At 46.0% G+C, this 24,215-nt stretch overlaps 1 protein-coding gene and 1 long non-coding RNA gene across 2 annotated transcripts in view; one reads left to right on the plus strand and one right to left on the minus strand.

Annotated features, from left to right (window-relative positions):
- Nucleotides 1-22,946, minus strand: part of LOC100735397 (protein FAM163A) — a 66,380-nt gene extending 43,434 nt beyond the window's left edge. The window contains exon 1 of the mRNA XM_063239736.1: nt 22,602-22,946. The gene's annotated coding sequence lies outside the window, so the exon portion shown is untranslated. The remainder of the gene's footprint in view (nt 1-22,601) is intronic.
- Nucleotides 4,875-7,987, plus strand: LOC134473943 (uncharacterized). The gene is made up of 3 exons (XR_010044448.1): nt 4,875-5,181; nt 5,704-5,797; nt 7,705-7,987. It is a non-coding gene; the product is annotated as an uncharacterized LOC134473943 (long non-coding RNA).
- Nucleotides 22,947-24,215: the final 1,269 nt, after the last annotated feature.

Consider the following 24,215-nt stretch of genomic DNA (forward strand, 5'->3'; position numbering starts at 1 on the left):
GCCAGCAGGAAAGTCAGAGAGAATGAAAAAGTGCAGAAAACAAGGCAGGCTGACATGTAGCAGGGAGCCCAAGGACAGTGTCTGAACAGAGGGATGGATGTTGGCATGCTGGGTAGCAGACAGGCCAAGGACCCTGCTTAGGATTGGGACTGGACATTGTTGAGGCCATTATCAGTGTGACAGTGTCGGAGCTGGAGGAAGGGGTGAATGGACAGCTGTGATGATACTGCGGTTGGGGGCTGAGACTCCTAATGTAAAGAAGAAGCAGAGCCATGATATTAGCTTTGGGTCATGTGATGGCTGGGAGAGGGGACTTTTATAAGAGCTGGAGGTCGAAGGCAGTAGAAGAGCCAGGGACAAAGGAACCAGGTCAAAAGTGTAAGAAAAATGGGTTCAGTCAGCACATAAGATCCTGAAAGAGGAAGGGAGATGGAAGCACAAACCAGAGGAACACATCAGAACCGAAAGGACAGAACAAGGGGGAGAGACAAACATTCAAAGAGAGCAGAGGGACAGCAGCTCTCACAAGGGACCCTCGGTGAGGACCAGATATTGAGGCACTGGCTCTGAGCATGGAGTTGGAGGGTAGGCAAGGCCCCCAGTGTTGGGTGAGGCTCTGTGGGTGCAAAGGTGTCAGGGCTGCAAGCTGAAGGGTACACCCTTCGGTTCCTGTGGAAGGGACACCCTAACTTGGAACCTTCACTAAGGCTGGAGCTGTGGGACTATTATGGAGCTCCTCTGACAAAGGAGATTATCCAGCGGGCACTGTGTGGTCCTGCATGGGGTGTGGTAGAGATGTGAGAAGGTCTATAGAAGCAGAAGAGCACATGTGACCACAGAGGACATGCAGGCCACCAAGAGGCTGACAATAGATTCCGTGGCAATTGGGCAACTTCCTTAGTCTGCCCAGGAAACACTCGTGAAATGCCTGAAAAGGCACAGGGGTATCTGGGGAAAGTAGGATCCTATGACATTCTTGTTATAATTCTTTCCTGTAACTCAAATATGCTCATCGGTTCAAATAAATATTTACCGACCACCCACCATTACGGAGGATGAAAGGCTGATGGGAAGCAACCAGGGGAGTGTGGAAGAGAGACCTTAATCTGACTGGAGAGAGGAGGTCAGGGAGGCTTCTGGGAGGAAGTGAGCTTTAGCTGGAGCCTGTGGGATGCCTGCATTGTCTAGACGAAGGGGACTCGGTGTCTCAGGCAGAGGGAACAGCACCTGCAAGGGCCTGGGAGTGAGAAACAGTGTCGTTTCTGAAGAACTGAAGAACTGCAGGGGGCTGGAGCCTACCCATAGAAAACAGTGGGCTTGGAAAGTGAGAGTGGACCGACCAAGAGAAGCCAGGTCCCCAAAGCCTATAAATCCTCGCTGTAATTTGGACATCATCCTGGGGCCATGGGAAGACTTTCAGGGTGTTAATCACAAGGGACGAATGACTGATCAGAAGAATGAATGAGAAGCAGGAGGTCAGGGTGAGCAGGAGCCGTCAGGGGCTAGGTCTGGGGTAATGGCCAAGACCAAGGATTCATATGGACAGAGTGACTATTCAATCAGAGCTGGCGTTGGCTGGATGTGGGTGGTTAGAAAAAGGCAAGAATGAGGGATGAGAGAGAAATGCGTGCATAAACAAACAAGCTAACATATTTACTTTGTGCTGTAACCAAAATGTCTTTAAGTTAGGGGGCTGATGACTGCCAATAGGACTGACTAGTGGGGGAGCTCCCCATGTTCCTGAGGGAAGACGGAGCCTAGAGTGCGGATGCTCCATGGAAGGTGGGAGCCTTCTTACCCCAACACTTCCGCCACAGGGCTGCAAACCTATCTTCGGCTGCCATCCCCACATGAGCAGGGTCTCTGTGTTTGCTTACGTTGTGGGCACAGTGGTGATGATGCCTTATTTTCCACAAGGAGGAAGGAGAGGTCGTGTTGCTACTTAGAGGGGAACAATTGAGTCAAACCTGCTCCCACCTTAGCAGTAGTCTGCAGAGTTCCCATGAGTGAGAGGGAGGCAAGTGTGGCTGTGTCCAAATGTAAGATTAAAAAATATTTCAGGGTAGAATTTTTTATTTTAGAAAATTTCAAATACAATTGTAGAGAGAACAGTATAATGAGCTACCAATCTTGTTTCATCTAAACTTTCTGCTGGTGATTTTAAAGCATATCCTAGATATCATGATATTATATGTTTAATTTATAAACATTTCAGTACACCTCCCTAAAAGTTTTGTTTTTGATTTTCTATGGTACTGGGGATTGAATCCAGGAACTCACACATGCTAGGCAAGTACTCTAACACTGGCAAGTACTCTTGTCCTTTGCTTTTGACTATTTTATTTTGAAACAGGTTTGTTATATATCTAAGGCAGGCCTTGGACTTGCTATCCCCCAGCTCTGTGTCCTGAGTAGCTGGGAATTACAGGTATATACCACTACTCCTGGTTCTAAAAGTTTTTCTTTTTTAAAAAAATCACAGTATCGGGATTGGGGATTTAGCTCAGCGGCATAAGCACCTGCCTTGCAAGCAGGCGGTCGTGAGTTCGATCCCCGGTACCGACAAAAATGAAAAAGACAAAAAAAAAAAAAAAAAAAAATCACAGTATCTTAAGATACCTAAATAAATTAACAATAATTTCCTCATATAATAAAAAAAATCCAATGTCCATACACAGAAGATGTTTGACTACACCAAAGCCAAAGGTGGAGACCCTCATGGGTACACAATCTCCTAGTGCAAGCCTGGCTGGCATCTCCTGCTGCTGTGGGGTGTAAAAAATCTCAGGGTACCTGTCTCAGCTAATGTAAGGTCTGAGAAGAGCCTCTTAGATGCTGATGCAAAAGACAATGATAAAATCCAGGACAAATATATTTTATTAGCTCCATGATCTGGACGAGTCACTTTATGGATAACAAGTTGCAAAATAAGAGGCTAAAACTTCTGGGGAAGCAACTCAAATGTCTTTCCACAGATAAACAGATAAAGGGTGTATCACACAGGCTTAGAAAGAAGGAAATATCGTCATGTGTACAAGATGGAGGAACCTCCAACAGATTATGTAAGCTAGATAAGCCATTCACAAAAGGATAAATCCTGTATGATTCTGCTTATAAGAAGTATCTAAAGTAGTCCAAAAAAATCATACAAACAGAAGGTAGAAGGTAAGGACTGCCAAGGACTGAGGGCTGGGGAGAAGGGAGATAAGTGTTTAGTAGACATAGAGTTTCAATTTTGCATGATGAAAGAAGTTCTAGAGATCTGTCGTCCAGCAATGTAAATATACTACTGAACAACACACTTAAAATAGTCAAGATGATAACTTTAATGTATTGTTTAAACACAGGTTTTTTTTTAATCTTCTGAGGTCCTTTCTGACTATAGGAATTGTTGGGACATACTAGAGTAGATTTCTGGGATGCTGTTGCTTTTGTCTGTTTTGGAAAGGGGGACTGGGATAGCATTACAGTCCTTTAAGGGAGCCACTCAGGGAAATGGGGGTGAAGAAAGCTGTGTTTGGAAGCTCCCAAACTTCTGGTAATCCATCAGTAATAGGCAGCTGTGTCCCAGCAGGCTGCATTTGGGGGAACCAGTGTAAGGTAGGGGTAGAGGACTGTGTGTGTGTGTTTTAGAGTATGAGTGTGAGTGTGTGTGTGTGAGTGTGTGTGTGTGTGTGTGTGTGTGTGTGTGTGTGTTGGGGTGGGGGCAGAGGCATCAACAGGAGAGAGAGAAACAAAGGGAAGTGGAAGCCTTTATCATAGGCTGGGCTGGGCTGTCCTCCGGGAACATCTGGGGAGAAAGGAGCAGGCTCCCAGTTGGCTGAGCGCAGCCATGCGGGGGGATCTGAAGCGACAGATACAAATGTGCAGCACACTCGCAGGCGGACATGCGGGAGATTAAAAGAGCATGAAGGCTGAGAGCAGGCAGAGGGCGGGTGGGCAGCTGCACAAGACCCTGAGTCTCTGGCTGGGCCCAGGATCTGCTGAGTGCTTTTAGCGCTCATTATCATAAGGCCATTTTTCACATTAGCACACGGCTGGCTGAAGAGAATCCATGCAACAGTGGGCAGAACTGGACTCTAACCGCTCCACCCTTCTCCTTGACCTCTCCTGGGAGGGTTTCTCCAGAATCTGAACATGGCAGAAAGCAGATTCCCTGTACTATGTGATAGTATTATCTTGGTGCCTGACAGTGAGATTGAGGGGAGACACTGGGACTGGGGGGGCAGGCAGGACTACTGATCCAGGCTTTGAAGAAGGAGCAACGTGCATCACCGGTTTATGCTTATTTTTGGTACCCAGATTGTTTGGCAGAGGTTGGGCTGCCTGTTTAACATGGAGGTGTAACAGCCAGACTGCTGTTCTCAGGTCACCGAGGAAGTATGGGGTGTTTCCCAGGCCAGGTCACATTCTGGGAAGAGGTTTGGGGTGAGGAGGCTTGACGCCCAGCTTTAGGGCTTTTTGTATCTTTAGGCAGCAGTTCTGGACTTTTCTTGGTCACCCTGATCCTGCCTTCTTCCTGGGGCACTGGTGGGCACTGCACCCTTTGCCCACCATTTAAGAGAACAAATCCATGACATAACAGAGCAAGAAGCCTGTGATAATATTTCCAAAGCTCCGTTCCTTCATTTATTTTATTAGCTATTTGTAACACCAGAGGTCTCCACACTGGCCTAGAGTTTTGGTGCCCTGTTGGCTTCTCCATTTTCTGAGCTGCTCTCCTCAGATACTGAGCCTAATGATTTCCATCTGTCTCCCCCCCCCCCCCAGCACTCACTCTGCCCTTCAGGAACATCAGATGGACATGTGTATCCCAGGCTTTTGCTCAGATTCCCACAAGCTGACACTTGCATGGCCTTTTTCTCACAGCATGGTCCCAAGCCAGCAGCATAATCTGGAAGCTTGCTAGAAATGCGGAATCCTGGGCCCCATCACAGATCTGCTGAATCAGAGTCCACACACAACAAGGTGTCCAAGTGGTTTGTATGCACATTCTTCATGTGAGTCTGAGAGGTACTGGACTTCTACATCACACCCTACCTCCTGCCACCAGGTGGGGTGGAGTGACATCCACTCTGAGGTAGGTCAAACCAACCTCTGCCATTGAGGGACAAGGATGCCAGCTATCACCATTGAGGGACGAGGGAGAAAGCATGGAGTTGGACATGGAAGTTGTGACAGGTAAGCTGTATTATCAACTTGATCGGTTTGCGAGCAGCCTCGAGGGTTTGTGGAGCACACCACTGGGTGTGTCTGTGTGGTGATGGATGTCTAACCTTAGCTACTGTATCCCGTCCCTGGCTTCTTCCTGTGTGGCACTGGCTCACTGCTGTGCTCCTGTGCCAAGCCCTTCCACCATGGTGTTTCTGCTTTGGAGCCAGCCAGCTAGGGATGGAAGCCTCTGAAACAGAGAGCCAAATAAACCTCTCCTCATTTATATCGTAGGTAACAGTTATTTTTTTCCCAGTGACAGAGAAGCTGACTAAAACAGAAGGTGTTGTTATAATGTGTGGAATGCATTTAAATTTGGAGGCACTGAGGTGAAATCTAAGGAGGCATTCTGTCCATTCTGAGATCTTGTTACCTTTCTAATTTATTATCAGGCAGATACTGACAAAATAATCATAACCAACATTTATTAAGTCCTTTCTATGAGACAGACATCACTTTAAATAACAGTGCTTTTTATGTATTGAATTATAGTAACCTCTAGAGGAACAGATGATCATTATTGCCATCTTACAGATGAAGCAACTGAGGCACACAGAGATCAAGTGACTTGTCCAGACTCACACAGGTACGTGCCAGAGGTTGGATTTGCATCCTGGCTGTGTGCCCAGATCCCACATTCCTAATTACTTCTGGAGACCATTTCCAGAAGGGGCTGGGGAAACACCCTTTGCACTCTGGGAGTTTCTTCTGAAGCAATTATTCTTCCAGGGCAAACAACTATGTCCATTTGCCCAGAAGTGAGAGGATTCCTGGATACAAGACAATGCTAAAACTGGGAGACTCTTCAGCAAGTCTGGTACCCTATGGCTACTGGACCTTCTATAGGTGGATATCTGAGGAAAGACACAAGGAAAGACATTAAATTTAACAGGGAATCCTTGAGATTACAGAATTTGAGCTGCTGGAGCCCTGAATGAGAGTTCTGCTAACCTGTCTGCTAACCCTAAAGATCGTCCAGAGGGTTTTAAACAAGACTTGTTCTTCTTTTATGGCTCAGTTTTTCTGTACTCTTCTTTCCTTTGATGTCTTCTCTTCCTTCTGCCCAGGTGTTACGAAAATAAGCAGCAGTCTGTTGCTGGTGTGTGTGATGGCACTAACATCATAAGGGAAGGGAGAGCACAGGTAAAAATATTAGCCAGTGTTTCTCTCGTCAAGGTCACCCTGCATCCACGCAGGCGTCTCTGTCAGCTTTGTTTTCTATAGGGCTGCCGGCCAGTTCTGTGAATCTCATTTCTTTTAAGCCTTGGGAAGATGATTTGATTGGTTCAGGTGTCTCTTTTGCCCAAGAGCATTATGATTTCCCAAATAAGATACAAAGAGTTCCCCCAGTGAGTGGATATGTGTGTGTGTGCGCGTGCGCACACACACACATGCAATCTCTTAGAAATAATTTTTAAAAGCAGTCCCCCGATCCACAATGGATGGGGCTGGCAAGGAAACAGCAGAACAGTGTGACTGAGGGTCAACGGGAGGAATTCAGGTTCTTTCCAGTACCTGAGACAGTGCTTCTCCTCAGAGGGAAGGCAGCCGCCTTACAGCATTGCACAAACCCAAGGATTCGGATTTCTCTGCTATTTGCGGGCTTTGTGAGGCCTGGCTCTCAGTTTCCACAGGGATTTGCTGCAGCCCGCATCACCAGACACCATGTGTCTCCTGTCAGGCTAAGATATACTTCTCCAAAGTGTCTTATGCCTTTCTCAGAAGGTAGCTACTTCAGGTTTTTTTCCTGATTAAATTCATTAGACTTGTGATTAAAGAATTACACATTCTTAGGGCAGAAGGCAAGTTGGAAAAAGTAGAATCCACCCCAAATTCTTTCAGAAGACAAAAGGAGCTGGGAGAGCATTTTGTAGCCTCTTTGCGCACAGGTTTTCAATTATTTCGATGGTATTTTTGTATAATCCCAAAGTCATATTTTCTTTGCAAAGTAGCTGTTGTAGATTATGCACTCCCAAATCTGCCTCATTGGCATAAATATTATCTTAAGAAACTGCAGGCACGGGAGCAGCTCTGAAAACAGCTTCCATCTGTAAGGGAAGTCTACGTCCAGTGCATAACAGAAATCTCCTTTTGTGAGGGAGGGCGTCTTCCTTGATGAACCAAAAGGGGAGCCTGAGTCGTCACAACTGTCTCACCCTGGAGAGCGCTCCATCTCAGATCTGCACAATAAACCTCACTCTGTCACTTCCCCCACTCCCTTCTCTCTTTTGTCTTTTGTCAGATGAAGATGGTATTGAAGTCCGAAGTCTATGCTACCTCTTTGAGATTTACTAGTTTTCTCCCGGATATCTCCCATGGAGATAGGCTATATGTATTAGTAAACTCATATTTCTTTTCATTTGTTAATAAGTTTGTTACAGGGTCCCAGCTAAGAACTGTGAAGGGTAGTGAGGGAATTACCTTTTCCTTCCCTACACTCTGAACGCCTGGAAAATAGTGACCGTCATGTTGCCCCAAGTATTTCTCTTATAGGCCCCCACAGTGGTCTGGACACAATGGTCTTCATCCCTGTTGCTGACTAATACAGATCAGGAAGAAGATGCACAGGAGTCTTTTTCTATGCAAAACAAGGAAGATGACTAAGGAGATGAGAGATGCAACCAAAGCTTCTCTCAAGTTGCACTTGCTGACCCAATTATCAAAGTTGAGCATTCCTGAAGTTGACAGCACACACATGGAGGAAAACCGCTCTTCAGCCAAGCCAAGGAAAGCTGTCAGTTTGACAATAATGAAAAAAATAAATAAATAAAGCATTTCTCTCACAAGTGGCCCAGGGAGCTTCACCATTTGGGTTTCCCTCTCTCTGTGTCTCTACAGCATGGGTGGTGCAGACACTTTTAGACACAGTAGGACTTTAGTGATCAACTTGCAAACAGACATCTAGATTTGTGCATGGGAACTGAACTAGGCTAGTACCACTCCTCCTCCAAACTGTAGCAGGACTGACCCACGTCCCTAGCATGATCTCCATCCTTTGCAGCCCCAGAAAAATGACTCTCCTGATGTTCAGTCCCATTAAAGCATAAGAGGAAGGAGTAAAATATGGTGAATGCTAGAAATGTTAAAAAAGAAAATAAAGATGTAAAGTATTTTGTTACATTAAAAGACACTTTGCCATTAACCCTCCTCAATAATCCCCCTCACCTGGAATACATTTCCTCATCCTCGCCACGTTCTGAAGCGGCTCTGGAAGTCCTCTCCCATTAAATGCCTTTGGCTGTGCTCTCATACTACGTCGGTGTCCTGAATTGATTCCACCTGTTTACCTCTCATGGTCATCTTGACTTTGGGGGAGAGCCAGAAGTCTCACCCTGCCAGATCTGGTGAATAGAGCTGATGAGGATAACACCGTAATGTTTTCACAAGCCTGCCTTTCCATTGGCTGGCACTTAGCAGCAGCGTCCACCAAAATTATTTTATCATACTTTAGAAAAATATAACAGAGGACTTCTAGGACAGCTTCATAAAGTGGCAAGCACAGAGCAGTAAGTGTATGTGCTCAATTACTGTGATACATTTTTTCAAAAACATTTAAACATTCAGGTTCATTTTGATCACGTCTTTTATACTTACACCTCTTGGATAGGAAACAGAAAGAAGGATCTAATCTTCGCTGCATTCATTTGTAGCAACCATCTATGAGATAGGACTCTAATGTGATTATCACTCCCTGCCTTGATCTGATTATATGACCCTTTAAAATTATTCTTTCTTTTGTTCATTCATTCATCCATTCATTCAACAAGAGCAGCTGGCATCTTCTTCCAGCTGAGTAAATTCTAAGCCAAAATCAATAGGACATTTTCCAAGCTTAAAATTCCCTGCATGTGGGGAGCATGGATATCAGCAACACAGAGGGGTGGGTGGTGGTCAGAAAATGCCATGCTAAAACCCAAGCTTTGCTCTTTACTAATTTTTCACTTTTTCTGAGTGTCAGTTTCAACAACTGTATTAGGTGAAGAATTTCTCACAACTGTTTTGAAGTTTAAAGGTGAAAAAACACAAAACACACACACAAAAGGCATGAAATGCCTTTAAAGAAAGTGACCGAGCTATCTGGTTTCCTTCCCAACACTTTCTTCTAACACCTCACAATCGGGCCAATATCCTCTTTCATTTTGCTTCCCAGGACAGTAATCTTGGTCCCTTTGATGAGACGAACTTGCCTTTTTTCTGACTGATGGCTTAGGCCATTTTGAGAATGTGATTTGTATCAAGGTCAGCTAGGAGGCTGCTCGAGCTTGTGGGAGCGTAGATACATAAAGTTCAGTTAATAAATAAACACACAGACATCAAGGCTACTGGCTGTCGTAGTAACAAGACTTTATGCTTTCCTGGCTCCTGTCATCTTTGGAACTGAAGGCACTTAATGAATTAGTCTCACTTGCAGTCCTTCTGGAGGAAAATACTGCCTTGTCTACAGAGTGCAGTCACAGGAAACAGCCAGAGGTCAATGGCTTTTGCGAACACTGCTAGCCAGATCCCTAGAGGAACTTTGTTTCTTATCCTAAAAGTAACAGTTTAAAAAAAAAAAGTAACAGTTGTATATTACTGATGGGGGCAGTTGACAAACACCTGTATCTTTGCACTTGGGAGGCTGAGGCAGTTAGATTGCTGTGAATTAGAGGCTCGCCTAGGCTAAATTGTAAGTTCAAGGTCAACCTAATTACATAGTGAGACTGTATCTCAAAAAAATGTGTATTAGAAAATTTAAATTTCATAAATCAAAAGAAAAGTTAGTTCAATGGTAGAGCCCTTGCCAAGGGTATATCCTAGTACGCCCTCCCCCAGAAAGGTTAAAAATCAAAATTCCTCCTAACTGTTCTCTTGGAAATAAGTATGGTTAACATACACATACATATTTAGTAACATTACACTAGGTACCTACTGTTTTATAATTTAACAATACAGCATGGCTAGTTTTTCAGGTATAGTATTATTTCTACACCATTTTAATTGACTGAAAATTTACTAAATGAATTCTATATTGTTAAACATTCCAGTTGATACTTGCTATGGTTTGGATGTGGTCTGAGTGTGTCCCCTAAGGGGTTAATGTGTTGGAAACTTGGACCCTCAAGTGCCGAATGTTGGCCAGTGGTGTAGACCCTTTAAAGGAGGTCACCCAAGGTGCTGCCCTTTGCAAGGAGCTGATGTTCTTGTGGGATCCTGGTTAGTGAGAGATAGATAGATAGATAGATAGACAGATAGATAGATAGATAGAGAGAGAGAGAGAGAGAGAGAGAGAGAGACAGAGAGAGAGACAGAGAGAGAGACAGAGAGAGAGAGACAGAGCACTCAGTGGCATAAGTGCCTGCCTGACAAGTGCAAAGTTGTGAGTTCAATCCTTGTACCAAAACAATAACAACAACAAAAACCAGTGACCCCGACCTTTGAATACTCTCTGGCTTCCTTTCTTGCCACGTGATCTCCCCTGTCACATTTGCTCCAGCCATGGCGTCATCCACCACGATGTGATGCAGCTGGGGAGGCCCTTCCTGGAGCCAGCACAAGGCTATTTGGACTTTCAGTCTCCAAAGCTATTAGCTACAGAAAGTATTCAGCCTTAGGTATTTTGTTAGGGCAATGGAAAGTGACTGATAAAATATCATTTTAACTGTGAGAATAAGTGCGTGTTTTCTCCTTTGAGGACTTAAGGAGCTGCATGCGTGAGGGCATGTGGCATGGAAGAGCGAGGCAGGATTGTAAAAGTAAATGTCACTTAGTGTCCCAGGAGGGAGGGGACAAGGACACTGGAGTCAGGCAGTGGGAACCTTGTGGGACACACAAGAGAGAAAGGCGAGGTCTTAGGCCGTTGCAGTCTTTAGAGAGGGCCCGCGGTGGCGCCCTGGAGAGGCCAGTCTGAGTGCTGGAGACCCCACTCCTCTCATTTGTTCTTGCTGTCACCATGCTACTAGTTGAGCCTTGAGACCCTAAGGCTATAACTACTGGCCTGATCTGGCTCCTGCCAACCTCTCCAGCTCCTCTTCCATCTTGCCCTCTCCTGGCCTTTAGCATCTCTCCTGCCTGCCGTCTGTCGGTGCTGTCTGCAGAGCTGTGCTAGGCCTGGCATGCCCATGCCTTCCACTATACTTAAGCACTTTTAAAAAATAGGTTGAGGTGTTACTTCCTCCAGTTTTCTCTGCCTTTCCTCCTTTTAGCAGACCGCATTAAATTCTGTTCTTGACAACTCTACTCTTCTAACCACTTTCTGTTGCTACTAAATTTTGAGCTCTGGCAGTCAGCGTCTCGCCTGTTGAATGTACAATGGGCATTCAGTACATTTTTTTTGTAATTATGTGTGTGGTAACAATTTTTTGACCTCTCAATTAGGGCAAATGACTTTGCTTCTCAAATGTTTCAATACATCTTTAGTTGTCACATTGTGGGGTGTACAACCGGAATCTTATGAGTGCAGGTCAAAAATGCTGCACAGAATACCTCTCACCCCCAGCGAAGAATAAGCAAGCCCCAAATGTCAATACTGACACGATCAGGAACCTCGGATCTAGACTATAAGTTTTACAAAGGAAGGGATCTTGCCTGCCTTGGTTAGCATTGTATCTCCAGCACTAGGCCAGTGTTGACACACAGTGAATGTATGAGATGCAGCTGAATGGAAAAATAACAGATGGATGCAGGCATGTTATTAAATTTAATGACTAATACAGCACATCATCGGCAATCAGAACTGATGCCAACCACGTACTAGAGCTAAGAAAAGGAGGCCCCCGCAGTGCCAGGGATCACCCCTCTGGTTGCTGAACTACAGGAAGTCGGGGCATCCTGAGCGAGGGCTGAGGAGCCCCAGTGCAAGGGAAGTGGCCACCATCAGCTATGAGAAAGTATGTGAGAATTTTAACAATCTGCATGCCCTACCTGTTAAGTGGCCTTACCCGGACAGACAGCATGACAGATAGAGATCAGGATGCTAATGAGTAGCTAGTGAGTTGAGTGAAAGAAAGGATCTGTTTCTAACGTAAAATATATAAATGGGCAGAGAGCTGTGCACCCTCATATGGACTAAAATGTCCCTACTCTAAGAGGATGTGAAATATGGCAGAAGAATCAACAAACTTAGAGATGGGGCAGAGAGAAAGGACTTGAGGTGGAACATTAGCCTACCTCTTCTCTGTCTCTGTGTCTCTGTCTCTGTCTCTCTCCTTCTCTTTTGTTCTGCTTTTCTCCCAAACCATTAAAATCTTATTTCTGAAAAACTGCAGGCTTTTCTCCTCAAATCCTGCAGTGTAAAGAATCTTAGGTTCTAAAAGGAAATTCATTTAGAAGACTTTTGAAAGACCCAGAAGACATAGTCACCATTTATCTCAGAAGAAAAATACTGAGGAAAGCCTTAAATCCAAATTGGCATTGTCTTCCTAGAGCGGATCAGCAGGCTCCCTCAGTCAAGCTTTCTTAATAAAGAGAAAAAGTAAAAAGAGCTCTTTCCCAACAGACCTTTCTTCATGTGACTTTTTCAACTAATGAGGTTTCAAGAATCCAATGACAATATGAACATCCGTGAACCTGTATCACGTGGTGCATGGAGACTCGCCCATAGCAGTTACTGAACTTCTAATTGTCTGAGGATGTGACCCAGGACTCGACCCAGAAGCTGGGCTAAACGGCTCTGTTAGCAGAGTCTGAGGCTGGAGATGATGCTTGTTTTAGCAGCCATGCACCCCAGAGATCACCTGAACACTTGTTCACATGGATTTCCTGCCACTGTCCTGAGCTTAACAGGATCAAAACATCCCTAGAATTTCCTCAAAACAACTTCCATTTCTGTCAACAGAATCATTGTTACTCCATTGCCTGGGGTCAGAAATCGAATGCTTTTAGTCCACAGTCTTTCTATCCTCCTTAGAGACGACTCCAGACTTTGGCCCTTCTTGTCCTCTCACTGGTCCCATCCTCCTTACTCTTTGAGGACAATCTTGTCTACATCATGGAGGAAACTCATGACGTAAGGAGTAAAGTATTCGAGCGTCTTGCCTGTGTTAGCTTAACTAAGATTTTATCCAGGGTTAACTCCAACCCTCATCCTCCTTACTCCACATACAAAGATTCCCTATCCTGGTTGGTCCAGCCCATCATGGGTGGCCTAGATGCCACCTCCTCTCGTTCCCTTCAGACTATACTCTGTTGAGTATTCCCTCTGCCAAAATCCTCCTCTCTTCCTCTCTTGGCTTCAGTCCATTGACATTATTAAGTTTTTTCCACCCTTAAAAAAATACCTTTTTGCTTATTCTCATTTATCAATGACCTCTCTTCTCCTTCCCCCAAAAAGCTCCTAGGAATAAAATGTCTGCTCCTGGAGTCTTCAAAGCACATAATTACTGTTACATTCCTCTTTCCCATTCAGAGCTAAACTTCAGTGCTGTGTGTTTCAACTTTCTCACAATTTATTCATCCTACTTGCACCTCTGAAACTGCTTCTGATAAAAGGTGAATGACCCTCAGAGTGCCCTCCCAAGCTCTACCGTCTAATCATTCCCACCTGAAACTTCCTGTGCCTTAACTTTTCTCCTCAGCAACTCAGAACACTACCTCTCCTGGTTCAACTCATACCCTACTGCCATTCCCTCCTTATCTCATAAATCTTTACCAGATTTTTACTCTTGCCCTAAAACACTCAACATGTTTATCGATGATTCCCAAAGCTTGATCTCTGGCTAGATCTTGAGCCTTCCTTGAGTTTAAGAATTGTAACCTCCAACTGACTCCCAGACACTAGATTCTTGGCTGTCCCAAGGAGTCCCCAATTCAAATGGCCCAAAACACACTCTTTACACCAAAGCACTTCTCGTTTTTCTCCTCAACCACCATCTACTCAGTTCCCAGTCCACTGCCTTGTGAGCCATTCCAGCCTCCTAATCTCCTACTTTATATCCAGCCACAAAGTTCTACCATTTTGTTTCTTAAATGTTTCTAGAGTCTGTAAATTTCATATTTCTATGACAAAATACTTGAGATGACTGATTTATAAAAAGAATAATCTATTTTACAGTTCTGGAGCTTCCATCCAGGATGGGGCAGACCCATTACTCTGGCTTCTACTAGGGGTTCCAGGGGGCAACAGTGGAGAGTGTGTGACAGAACAAACTTCTCACTTCATGTCAGGGGCCAAAAGGAAGAAAAAGAGATCAGGATCCCACAATCCCTTTTGAGGGCATGTTATCAATGACCTCAGGGGCCCCCCACTGCCCTGCCTCCTAGAGGTTCCATGACCTTCCAGCAGCACCACCCTGGACCAAGTCTTTAACACATGAATCTTTGGGGGATGCTTATCCAAACCATAGTTTACCATATGTCCTTTCTCCTTTCTTCTTTAATGCCATTGTCTTCACTTGGCTCCTAACGCCTGACTAGATAATTACAATATATTTATTTTCTTTACAGACTATATGCAACTCTACTATATAGGGTATTACTGTAACTATATAAGGAGTTTACTGCTCCTTATTGTTGCTTATATCTGGTTTTTCTAATAGGTCTTTGAAAGTAGGGATCATGTTTAATATTTTGCTGAATCTTCTAATGTGCTCAGCACAGCACTGGCTATGCAGTGGTGCCCACAAGAGAAACGAGGCAGCAAAGAAACCTGTCTGCTCAGAGGAGGCTGCCATTGTACTAGCAGAATGTGATGATGAAGGTCCTGTTCATGTAATTCCCTTGCCTTAGTGATAAGAGATGCTCAATAGCACTAAGATCTCCACAAAGAAGTTGGGAATGGTTTCCTGAGGACCTGGGAAAGTTACTCCATAAGGATGCTGTTGTGGGTTGCAGTGTCACCGTGAAAGTGCAGGTACCTTTGAATATCTTGAATCTATGTGGACCCATCTATAAAGTTGCAAATGGTGACGTAGCAGTTCTTAGTGTCTGAGAATGCTGGAAACACACCCTACCTACTCTGTGGTGGGTGTTTCACCTTGGAAATAAGAAGCAACAGTTCAAATATTTTATGAATCTATTCTGCTTTCCATAATTAGTCTGGAGTGTTCTATTTCCATTGGCTTGCAAAAAAATCTTTATTCACTTGAGGCCAATGCTATTTAATATTCTTTATTTGAACCCCCATCACCTCATTAACTCTCATTCACTGAGAACTTTAATAGTAATCGCTTCCCCTTCACAAAAAATTCTGCCATTAGTCTAGAAAGTTTTGCTAATCACAAAGATGATCTCTGTAACTCTGGCCTCAAATTAAGGTCAGTGGCTTTTATTTTTCTTTATTCACTCACCACTAAGGTCACACCTGGCATCTTACTGGAACTTTTCTCAGGTCAGCTCTTACCTGAGCTGCCTTCACAATCTCCTGACAATTATTCTGACACTATAATCAGTGGTCAGCACCACATCCTCCATTCCCATCCCTGTCAATCCGCTTATCCAAAATGTCCTCCCCTGACTGCTAAAGCCAGAAGGTGTTAATGCCTCTGTTCAAAACTCTACATCAGGAAAGAGGGACGATTACTAGACAGGAAGATGAGAATAAAAGAAGGGGGAGGGTCCAAGGGAAGGTAATGGGGGAATGAGTATGATCAAAATAGGTTACACGCATGTATGAAAATACCATATTGAAACCCAATATTTTGTAAAATTAATAAGCATGAATAAAAAAAATCTCCACTGGCTCCACATCTCCTACAGGGGCAAGTCAAGGTCCTTAGCCCAGCAGGTGGCACACCAGGCTGCTGTCTGGCCTGTCCTCTCATAACCTGACACTTCACGTCTTGACGTTACTGGATTGCACACAGTTCCCAGCTCCCCTCGCCAACTCTTGAGCCTGCTCAGCCTTCCTCTGCCTGGAAAGGTCATTTTCCTGCTTGCCTAAAAAGATGTTCACCTCCGTCCCCACTCAGACACTGCCCCTCTGGGAAGCTGTCTTGGCATAGTGGACAGAGCTAAGGGTTCTTTCTCTTGTGTCCCCAGCATACTGCGATACACCCATGCAACTCTGATCTCCTCAGGCCACAGCTCCAGGGCAGGGACCATTCCCATTCTTTCTGCCCCAGCCCCAGGTACAGCCCTGGCTCAGAGTTGGCTTCAGTAGACCTTATAAAGGGCCAAAATGAATGAGTTCCAAAGATGCCCTGTCATCTCTATTTAAGTGAGGTCAGAAGAGATTGGACTCTTGAATTAATTGAACCTCTTCTCTCTTTCCCCTGGCTCAGTGCCCTGCCCATATGATTAAGTTCCTCATACACATTCCTCAGCATTAAGTAGCGGAAAGGCTTCCAAGTGCTGAGAGAAAAATGAGATCAGTACTTCAGAGATGTCCATCCACTTCTGAGATAACTAACTGGAAGAATTGGTAAATATTTTATATTAAAAAGAATTACGTGTTCAGTACTGTGCCAGCCACTGGCAACAAGGATAAAAGTTAAAGTGACCGCCTACACTTGATTATTTTCTATGGGTAGCCATAATACTATGGGGTAGGTACATGGTTATTAGCCTTGCTTTATAGACTTTCTCTCAGTCTGTGTCTCATCCATTCTAAAATCAACTTCTTTCTCCACCTTGCCTTCCCCTCTACCCAACCATCCCCTTCCCTCTTCACATCAAACAGCAACACCCTCACTTTCCTCACCACATAAAAACTTTCTTTCCTTTCTGCCTCCTTCGGTCTCACTCATTCTTCTCACTTAGCTCAATCACCTGTTAAGGATAAATGCCCAGCTCCCCATGAGTGGACCACGTCTCCCATTAGACACTTTTTTATAATACTCTGTGCCTCTACTTTATAGCTTTTATCACAAGTTCATTTTACATTGTCTTTATGACAGATTTGTCTCCCCTGAATGACTTAAAGATTCATGACAGCTGAGATTTTGATTATCCTTCTTCCACCAACATTGTGTCACCAGGAAGATTCAATAAATACTTACTAATATCTTGAAAATGCAGGGCTCACTTTCTAGCCCAGGCCTATCCAGCTTCTGGCCTCATCAGTCTGCTGAAATTGTCCTTGCTACATCTACCAACAACATTCAAACTGCCAAAATTGCTTTCCTTTGGAGTCCTGGTGTTCTACCAGCTGGACTCAGGGTTTCCTATACTAAAATAGAATCCTGGTAGTCTTTCCAAAATTCATGGAAAACAAGTAGTTTACAGAATGTTTTAAATTTGAATCTTTTGTTCAGTACAATTTTATTAAGAGTTGGTCCCTAAGGTAGAATCTAGCACAAGATGCTCTTTGATTGAATTCAAAATTATGCTTTCAGTCATTTTAATATATGAAGGTTTCATGGTATTCTCTGAAGAGTATCCTGATTTCAATGCTTTTCTGAGCTTCACTGGACAAACCCAAAGAGATATTTTGAGTCCTCTGATTTGTTCTCTTGGTAGTATTTGATACCATTTATTATGTTGTTTATTCATTTTAGCAGCTAGTACTTACTGAGCACATATTTTGTTTTCCCATGCCCCTTTGACCCTGCTTCTACTATGGCATTGAGGGCCTTCTCCGGTGACATCTTCTACATATGGCAGGTCCCTGGAGAGCAGAGGAACCATGGCTGGCCTCTCTCTCTCTCTCTCTCTCTCTCTCTCTCTCTCTGTTTCTCTCTCTCTCTCTCTCTCTCTCTCTCTCTCTCTCTCTCTGTTTCTCTCTCTCTCTCTCTCTCTCTCTCTCTCTCTCTCTCTCTCTGCTTCTCCTGGCTCCTCTTTAGATCATAAGGTGGCCTTTTGTTTTCTCTTTCTTCCTCTTCTTCTTCTTCTCTTCCTCTTCTTCTTCTTTTCTTCCTCTCCCCATCTCCTTCCCCTCCCTCCCGTCCTCCTTTGCCTCCTCCTCCTCTTCTCCCTCTCCCTTTCCCTCTCCCTCTCCCTTTCTTCTCCTTCCTCTTCTCCTTCTGCAGTGGGGCTATCTGGCTCTCCCCCTTCTACCTGGGTCCTGGCAGCCTGGCTGAGAGCCCAGTACAGTTTCTCGCTTTTACCCCTGTGGTCAGCAGCAGCACATAAAAAGCAGTTGTCTGTGCGCTTTGGAATTTATTTGGGGGAAATTTCACGCTGTTTCTTTCTGAAGTGGAAAAGGAGTCAAAGGTGAACCCTGGCCAACAAGCCGTGTGGGAGGAAATGCTTTGCAGTAAGGGAGGCTCTTAGCTCTCAGGCTGTTTTTACCGAATAGAACACAGACTCTCATCCCAGACTAGGGACTTGGGACACCCCTGCTGATCTTTCTCTTTGGGTGCAGACACAGGACCTCACCGACCCATCTTCTTAGCTTTTACAAGCTAGTGTCTGTACCAAAACAATGACAATCCCTCCCCCACGTGCTAGGAAACATCACACGCTCAGTTTTCAGCCCAGCCACAGTATACACACAGAGACAGAAGAGAGATGCAAATTTAAACCGAGAACGACTGTCTTGTACAAAACTTTGCATATTGCAAAGATTCCAGCTATTCATTAGAGCACCATAATGCTCAGTCACATGCTGTTAAAATCCAAATCAGGTTTGTACAGCCCTTCGTGATGCTACTATACATTTTTTACAGACTACTGTGCAAACAGGAAGTTACTCCATGGAAAAGAGCCTGGTTCTCATGGGTCCAAATTTAAGTGAGATAACCTAGGCAGAGTGCTTAGCAGAGTAACTAGAACATAGACAGCTCACAATGAAAGCTTTCCACCTGCTGATGCTGGAGGACCGATCTTGTGGATGGAAGCAAATCCATCTTAGATTTAACAGTCTGTCCCACCTGAGAAAGGGAAGTACCCACCCACCCCTTTCATGCACTCATTGACTTTCAGGCTAGGTGACTGGCAGAAAGACTGTATTAGGAGATGAAGCAACTAATCTGGGCATTTGTGCTGATGGGAAATAACTAAAGGGCATCTAGAGACCCACTGACTGACAGAGTGAAAACTTCCAGTCACTCTAGACCCCAGAGTAATTTTCAAAAACCCTTTTAACCTTTTTAGGGTCCAAATGCAATACCATAAATGGGCATCCTACAAATCTTATCCCTCTGATGTCCAATCTCAGTGTTCGTCTTGTTCCCTTAATCCATACTGTCTAGCTGCTGACACTTTGTCCTATATAGGGAAACAACAAGGCAATTTACAAAAGGGGTGGTTTCTATTTAATTATATTGTTTTCAAAGCTAGATGATCATAGGTTATCTATCCAGCTCAGAAAGGCTGCTGTCCAAAGACACCTCTTTCCCTGGCCTTCTAAGCACAACGTGGCATATTTCAAAGGAATTCTGGATGGCACAGCACAGCGGGCCCAGTGTGATCTCAAGCAACCTGAAGGAAGTGATGTGTGTTGCCCCACACTGTTCGGGAGGAGAAGTGTTTGAGGGGACACATCAGGCACAGGGCAGGGAAAGAGGATTTTTAAGTAGTTAACATATTTACATCGTTCAAATTTAAAAGGTCCTTCCTTCCTAGAGATAATGAATATTATTAGATTTTATGTCTCTAGTTATACCCTTCTCTTTTAAAACATAAAAAACAGCATAGCTTAAATATTATATACATATCCTTTTTTCCACCCAGCCATATACCTTGGAAAACATTCCATTCCAATTATATCAAGAAATTCCCAGTTCTTTTTCTACGGTTAAATAGGACAGTATTTGACGATCTGGAGGTACAAGCCCCTTTTGATAGTGCATGGGTTGTTCTTTCATAGTTCAAAGGGTCCTGCAATGTATGTGTGTCTTTGTGCCCATACACAAGTGTAGCTGCAAGTTAAATTCCTAAAAATGGAAACCCTGAGTCAGAGGGCACAGGCATTTCTAATTCGGACAGGAGTTTCCAAAATGCCTTCCAAAGAAGTTGTACCAATTTTCTCTCCTGCTGCAGATACACAAAAGTGCCTGTTTTTTTAGAACCTCATCAACAGTTTATTAATCTTTTTATTACTTGCTAATCAAAAGATAAATACGTTTCTTGTTATAGTTTTCACTTCATACATAAGGCAAATGAAGGGCAATCCAGTTTTCCTAAATTCTAATAGTCACAAACATTTCTTGGATCTACAAATAACAAACTAAGTGTTCTCAGTGGGAGGAAAGTGGCCTTGTGAAAAAAGCAGGGCCAGAGAAACCGGGGCTCTCTGTATAGCTCTGCCACTTACTAGCTCTGTGATCGTGACAAATTATTTAATGACCTCAAACTCAGTCACTTTCTATGAAAAATGGAGTTCATCCTACTGACTTTGCAAAACCTTACAGCTGGCACACAAAAGGTACTTAATAATGATACTTAATAAATGATAACAGCTTTTATTAGTGTTAATCACCAGGTCAGATTCAAACCTCAGAGCACTCTTCACAATTAATGGACCCCACAAATGCCCAGCCAGAACCAAATGGCTCTTTATAAGGCTTGCAGTAGATCCCAAGAATCACCCCAGGTCTTGAGTGAAGGCTGGGCTGTTCCTAGGCCAGGCTTCCCTGCTGCCAGATGATGTTTGTACAAAGACCATGGCAGCATTCATTTCCAATTACTGATGGGCAAGCCAGAGATAAAACAGATCCTTGGGCAAAACATAAAGGACTTTCTCTCTGCGGCACAACAGTCCACGTTGCCTGGCCTTTCCAAAACACTATCTTCGTGGTCACAGAAGACAGATCTCTAGTCTAGCAAGAATGTTACCAGCCAGAACAACTAGGTTTCTATTCATGCATGTGACCCTGCCACATTTTTTCCAGTCAGGAATGATTCTATTTCATTTCATCCCCAGGATGGTGGACATTATGGCCCCTTAATTGAATGGTGAACTGTGAGGAGAGGTTGCTGCCAACCTGCATAACACCACCACAGCGGAACCATAAGAGGGCCACATTCAGTTTCTCTCTGAATGCTAATATGACATACACATGCATATATGTATTAGCCAACGTCGTGTCTATATATGTAGTAGCTTAGGTCCTCTCCAGCATGAGAGCCAGAACCTTTGGAGAGAAGTCAGAGAAATGTCAACCATTTTCAGAGAATGTGCCTCTGCTTTCTCCCCTTTGGTCCACCTCTGGCAGTTTGCAGAAAGGAGATGGATCAGAATCTGTTGCTACCCAGTACTTCATTAGTAGAGACAGAAAGCTGCCTTTCACCCCATAGAACTTCAAATCCTAGTAAATCTCAGGCAAAGTGAATGCACAAGATCTGAAAGTCCCTCATGGCTGTCTCTTGCAGGGTGTAACACATGCGTGATTCCGAAGCTGAAAGACCAAACGCGGCCCAGAGATCAGCCGAGCATACATCAATCCCTGACACTCATACCGGTTTCCCTAGAATCTATCCTCCACCCTGCCCATGAGAACCCCATCCCAGGTGGTCGATCCAGGCCAACAGGGGGTCCGAGGGTGGGAGGGGGGACAGTAGCTGCACCGACTGGAATGTGCCTCAAGGATGCACCTGAGCTTGGGGGTGGGGTACCTGAGCCCCCACCACATCAAAGCGCAAACTTCCAGCCGGCTACACTTCGACGCAGAGAATAGGAATTTCCGTGTGCGAGAGAAAAACCTGGTAGTGTAAAGTAGATCGTGGGTGCTGACAAAGATCTGCGTCCCTTCCCTGTCTCCCTGTCTCCCGCGTCCTAGAGCTCGGAAGAAGCCACGGTTCCAGGAGGTCTCCTGAAGCGCCATTCCACGCCAGCTAGACTCGGGGTGACCGGACCGAGCGGCAGGATGCCCCGCTTATCTCCCTGCTCTCGCTGCTTTGGTGCCGCGGAGCGCGGGCTTCCCCACGCCGTGAGCCCAGAGCGCGCCAGCCCTGCAGCCGCGCCCTCGGAGTCCAGGGCGCAGGAGCCGGCGGACTGCGGTCCCGGGCAGGGTCCGGATTTTGTGTCCTGTTGGTGTGGTGCAGGGGTCCGCCCTCGGCTGTCCTGGCCCCAAGCTCGCGGGCAGAGACGCCAGTCTACGTAAGACCCATCGTTCGGCGTCCCGCTGGAACCCCGAAAGCACCTCTGCCCTCATTATTTAAAACTTCAGGAAAATCACCAGCAAGCCAAGCCCAGGCGGCAGGGCTACCTGAAGTCGCGCGCAGACACCTGGAGGGACGCACAGATCGACGGTTGGATCTGCAACCCTGCACCACCCACGCCAGGTCTCTGCTACGGTGACCGGGTGCAGCCTCCCGAGTGGCGCGCTGCAGGGTCCCCGGGTGGTCGCGGGCGCCCAGGCAGTGGCCGCGTCCCCGTGAGCTCTGGCGGGGGTGGGTGGGGGGCACTGCAGAGCGATTCGCGAGGACAGGCGGATCGGAAGGGGATCCCGCCGTCCGGCCCCGAGGCGAGGCACCTGCATCTGCGGCCTGTCCTCGAGCCTGGAGGCTCCCTCGGAGCCTGCGATCCCGACCGGTCCGGCACCACCCCGGCCAAGGTGGGGGCTGGCGCAGGGAGGCGGCTCCCGCGCGCTCACCTGGGTGCAGAGGCGGCCTCGAAGGTGCTCCCCGGCCGGCACCCCGGCGCCCGCGGCCCCGCCCTCCGCCTTCCTCCGGCCGCGGCGCAGCTGCTCCTCCGCCGGCGGCTCCCGCGCTGTCCCCACCGCTCTGCGCGCGTCCTTCCGGGCCGGCGGCGGGAGGCCCACGTGAGGCTCCTCTGCCCTCCCCGGCGCGGGCTCCAGCGCTGGCCGGCGGAGCCGAGCGCCTCATCGCTCCTCCAGGTGGCCGCGCTGGGGGCAGGTACCCAGAGACCTGATTGGCGCTGGCCGGAATCCTGGAGAAGCCCCAGCCAGGGAGGCGAAGGAGCCGCAGCCAAGAGAGGGGTGCCGTCCAGGGCGGGGCGCCCCAAAGACCCTTCCTGTGCTCCGCCGCCTCTTTGCCTAAGAGATGCAAAGTCGGGGTCAGGCGCCCTGAGGATGGTCGGTGCTGCCGCTGAGGCCCAGCTCTGGGGACCAGAGTGTGTCGCTGTCCACTGGAAAGAGACTGCCTGGACAGCCACCCCAAAGGCTCATCTGTTTTCCTGTTTCCGGCCCACACTGGTTGTTGGAAGCCCAGGGACACCTGGATGACCCTGCCATTGAGTCCCTGTGCGCCTGCTGTGGTGGTGAGGGCCTGTGGGAACCGACGCCTCCACACAAACAGAAACATTAGCGTGTTTTGAACTTCGGACCTAAAGTCACCCTCCTTTAATGTTTTAAAATTTTGTGGGTTACCAGTGTGCTGTGCACCAAACACGTTCCCATCTCAGGAACTCAGAGAATCAGGACAGGTTGAGATGAAAGGAACGACTCTGGAGTGCTTTCAGAACCTGAAGGTGAAGCTTTCACCTTGCTTCCCAGGCTTGGCGGGATGGAAGACCAGGAGAAGGTAGAAGTGAGATTACTCGGGATAAACCCAAGGAAAGTGTTTCCATTACACCAAAATGTTTTCCTCTTTGCCCCCAGGTGGGAATTCAAGGCAGAGGAAATCACGCCAACCATTTGAAAAACAAGACCAAAACACAAACAAAGATAAAATCCTCCAAAACATGAAAATCCGTGAACCCACATCGGAGAGGAATAAGAAATGAGAGAATCTTCAGTGTTCCTAACTGATCATCATCATTGTTCCTTAAACAGACGTTCCGAGGCAGACTGAGCCCTAGACATTCCTCCGGGCGTCCATGGCTTCAGGGCTCCTCTGTCTTCATCCTCTCTGCCTTCACAGGTTTTAAGTGTGGAACTTATTTTCACGTACGGCCTTTTCTTAGCACAGTCAAATCTCACACCGCAATTCCTCTCTCATCTCTTCTCAAAGGCAAAACAACGAAATAGGACAGGGCTGTGATTTCACTATTAACTGTTAGCCAGAAAAGTGAAGACACTGCATATGGCAGCCTAGTGGGTCATTGTGGACCACACACCTGTGTGAGCACCACCCAGGTTATTGCCAGCACCCCAAAGCTGCTCTTTACCTCTTATTCCTTTTCCTAAGTCCTTCCCTCCCTGCTAAAGTAACAACTACCCTGACTTTAAGGCAATTCTCCCTTATGTGTCTTTAGAATTTTACCAATTTGTAATGCATTCCTAAACACTATAGTTTTGCTTGTTTTA

The sequence above is a fragment of the Cavia porcellus genome, unplaced genomic scaffold (assembly GCF_034190915.1).
Source record: "Cavia porcellus strain 051 isolate PalLab524CR breed Dunkin Hartley unplaced genomic scaffold, mCavPor4.1 scaffold_29, whole genome shotgun sequence".
Lineage (NCBI taxonomy): Eukaryota > Metazoa > Chordata > Mammalia > Rodentia > Caviidae > Cavia > Cavia porcellus.